The sequence below is a fragment of the Moschus berezovskii genome, chromosome 20 (genome assembly GCF_049115385.1).
Source record: "Moschus berezovskii isolate FMDL1 chromosome 20, NW_MosBer_1.0, whole genome shotgun sequence".
Classification (NCBI taxonomy): Eukaryota; Metazoa; Chordata; class Mammalia; order Artiodactyla; family Moschidae; genus Moschus; species Moschus berezovskii.
In genome coordinates this window covers 29,715,393-29,719,070 of record NC_142479.1, presented here as the reverse complement: position 1 = coordinate 29,719,070, position 3,678 = coordinate 29,715,393, and positions in this window count along the sequence as shown.

Below are 3,678 nucleotides of genomic sequence, written 5' to 3'. Positions count from 1 at the left end.
CCTAAAGCTGTGCTCTCTGCCTCCTGGGAGAGGGCTGCCAAGCCAGGCGCTCCACCAGCCACCGGGGCTCCTAACACACCCGCTGGGCATCACCTTGCCTCCTCTTCCGAATTGGGTGTTTGCCTGACCATCAAAGCAACGACTTTTTATTCTGTTTGTACCGAACCAAAACAAACAACTGTGTATAGACTGCTCTTTTCTTTTTTATTTGAAAATGAGACGTTTCGGTGTTCTGTCCCCTGCCATACGGCCCGTCCGCCTGCCCTTCCCCAACAGTGGCCCCAGCAGACTGGCCGAAGGTCTCGCCGCCACCACCGCAGCAGCAGCAGCAGCAGCGCCTGCACGGCTCCGCTCAACCCGGGAAGGAATGGGATGTGGCCAGGAGCTCGTGGCCACACGGGGAGCAGTGTGGGCCCTCAGGGGCCTGCTGTGCATGCGGCTCTTTTTAACACAGTAACTAGATTAGACGTCAGTGTTTCAATTGCCCCCCCCTCTTTTCTGTCTATCCCACCCCCGCCCCCCCAGCCAGACGACCACCCCATGTCTCCCTTCCTCCTCTCCCCCCAGGGGAGTCAGGCTGTCTAAAACCCTTCAGCTCCTCTTCCTGTCCCACCGCTCCTCTCCTGCTGTCAGATGGATTTATTCCTTTTTTAAACAGTGAACGTTGGAAATGAGACTGTGGGGTGTGGGTTTTTTTTTCCTCCTCTCAATTTTCATTGTTGGGTTTTTGAGCAACCTCATGTCCCCCTCCCAGGGAGCGTCTTTATTTGCCTCTTAGAAATGGGACGGATGGGAGGTGGAGCACTGTTCTCCGCATGCTTTGTCTTACGATGAGATTATATAGCAAGGCTTGAATGCCGTTTGGGCAGGTAAGCTTCTGCACCTCTGTTGTGCTCAGCTGTATTCTCTTCTTCCCCTCATTTCCTCTCTCCCCTCTTTTTTCCTCTCCCCCTCCTCCTTCCTCCTTCCTTCCTTCTGCCTTCCTTTTATCTTTCTTTCCCTTTCTCAGATTATCCTTCCAGGTTTTCGTAATAAATTTATATTTTGTAAAAGGATTTTGTTGTACCAGGTTTTGCATCCTCACTGAATCTGACTGGCTTTTATTTTCCTCTCCAAAATCAAGTTTTTGTTCTCACCATCTTTCCCTATCATGTCCAGTCACTGTTTTGGTTTTGGCACCATCAATATCAAATGTACAAACGGTTCTTGCTAACCAACACCAGGTATATCTGATGTTCAGATGAGTTCCAATAAAAACAATTTTTTTTTTTCAAAAAGTGTCCTTTCTTGAGTGCTGGAGGGCTTCTGATCAAGTCCAGACAGGTCAGTGTAGCCCTCGAGACTGGACAGAGCTCTGCTGTCTCAAATTCGCTCCATGGGAGACCTTCAGAGCCAGGGTCATGTGGAGGCCTTTGGGTGAGAAGGTTGGTCTGTGAGGTCTGAAATGGGCATGGGGGCTCAGTTATCTTTCTTTTTCCAAGGCCTCATGGTCCAGTGAGGACATGGGGTTTGGGTTGTAATATCCTCTGAACCTGTTTGCTCACCTGCACAGCAAGGATGGTGGTTCCTCTGGGGGTAATTGCGGTGGGAGGGTTACATGCAGTTAATAGAAGGGCGGGTGCCTGGAGAATCCTGGCATTCAGTTGTGGTTTAGTTTTAGTTTTTTTGAATCTTGTTCAAAAGCATTGATTTTCATCCTGCTCCTCAGACTCCTGTGGGACTCTGGGGCCACTGGGAGGAAGGGGTGGGCTTTAGCTGCCAACTCCAGTCCAAGCCACTCTCTGTCATGTTTCAATATGGTGTCTGTGTATAGTTTTACTTGAGGAGGAATTGTGCTTCAATAAAGGGCTTTAAAAATACCCCAAAGGATCCAGGACCAGAGCAGGCATGGGCAGTCCCAGGAGCTCAGAGCCTGTCCTCTGTTCCCTCAGCATGTCTGCTGACTTCTCTAGACCTGTGCTGCCCAGTTTGTGGCTGCAGGCCCCATGCGGCGGTTCAACCCTTGAAATTTGGCTCATTCAAACTGGGGTGTCTTGCAAAAGTAAACCAGAATACGTTGAAGAAGGTGAAAAAAGAATGAAAAATTGATTGCTCAACTTCCTTTTTACATATGTTGGAATATAATATTTTGAGCATTTATTAGGTTACCTAAAATACACTATTAAAAGTCACCTGTTTCTTTCACTTTTTAAATGTGGCTGCTGGAAAATACGGAATTAACTCTGGCTTGTGTTTGTGACTCACGTTACTGTTACTGATTTTCAGATAGCACTGCTCCAGACCCCACGGGACTGCTTCCTTTCCCAGGCCTCGATAAGCTGCATCCAGGCGCAGCTGAGAGGGTGGGGTGGCCCATGGGCTAGCCTGGGCCTGGCTCCCTCACTTAGGGGCCCTTCCTGGCACTAGGCTTCACGGTGCCAGGGCTTCCTTGTGTGTTAATGAGATACTGATGGCGTTGGGAGCGGCGGCTGAGGCCCTTGGCTCTGAAACCCTGCTGCAGGCTAGAGTTATGTAATCTGTGCTGCCCAGAAGGGCCACTAGATGCTGCTCTGTGATGCCTGAGAGGACAAAACATGACTTCCTCAGGAGTCAGGGCTCAGCCCGTATTCAGATCCCTTTCGGGGGCTGGCTGACTGGGGCGTTGACCTCCCTTCCTTGGGAAGGGGGCATGCAGAGCATGGGAACGCTCCAGGAAATCCTAGGTCAGCAGTGCTTGTACCAAGCGGGCTGGCCCTTCCGGCAGCTAGAGACAGACTATAGGATAAAGAGGCTGACGGATGGGGGTGGGATTTGGAGAGCTTCCTTGCAGTTCTATGGTGAAGAGTGGGAAGAAAGCAGCTGTGCATCATTCATCTGGGTCTGCCTCCTGGGTCCTTGATTCTGCCATTTTGGGGGCAGATGGTTGATCTTCCTTTCTTCGCATTTGGAGCAGTGATGGGAGCTTGAGGAGGGTGGTGGTAGTGGGCTGGGTGAGCAGAGTGGTGTGGCTCCTCAAAACAGCGGGCATGACATGGGTGGACAGCGTTCTAGGGTTCTTGGGTCACAACAGCCAGTGTGCTGGCAGCGCCGTCCCATTCATGCCCTGCTGCACATGACTTCACCTGACAAGCGTGAGGAGGTTGGGACAGTTCTGCCAAGAGCTCTTTTTGAAGGTGGTAGGTGAGGGCTGACTGGACAAAGGAAAGAGAGGACATGAGAGCGGCCAGGCTGGAAAAGGCCCAGCCAACGTGAGCTTCCATCATGGTTTAGGAAATGGGATTGAGTGAAGTGGAACTGCCCACCATGGACTGAAATAGTTAGAACTGAAATCTGCAGGTACAGGTAGCAGGGTGCGTCCAGATAGTTCTAAGGGGTAGATTATAGACTTAGAAATCTAAGCATATTTGGGAAAGTGGAAAGCATTTATTCCCTGTTTAACCATCCATAATCTGAAGGGGACACAGGAAAAGCGATGTGGTCACAGGCCAAGTCAGTGGGGCCTCCACTAGGGGCAGAAAGAAAAAAGGCTGGGGTCCAGCTTTGCCTTAGGAAGTCATTGGGCCAGGGACCCAGAGGAGACTGATGCTCAGAGCTCCTTCTGGAAAAAACAGCTCCATTTGAAAAGGAGGTAGGGGCTGTACCTTGAGCAACGTTCGAGGGTGGGAGGGGGCACACCAAACTAAGGGCCAGCCTTTACCT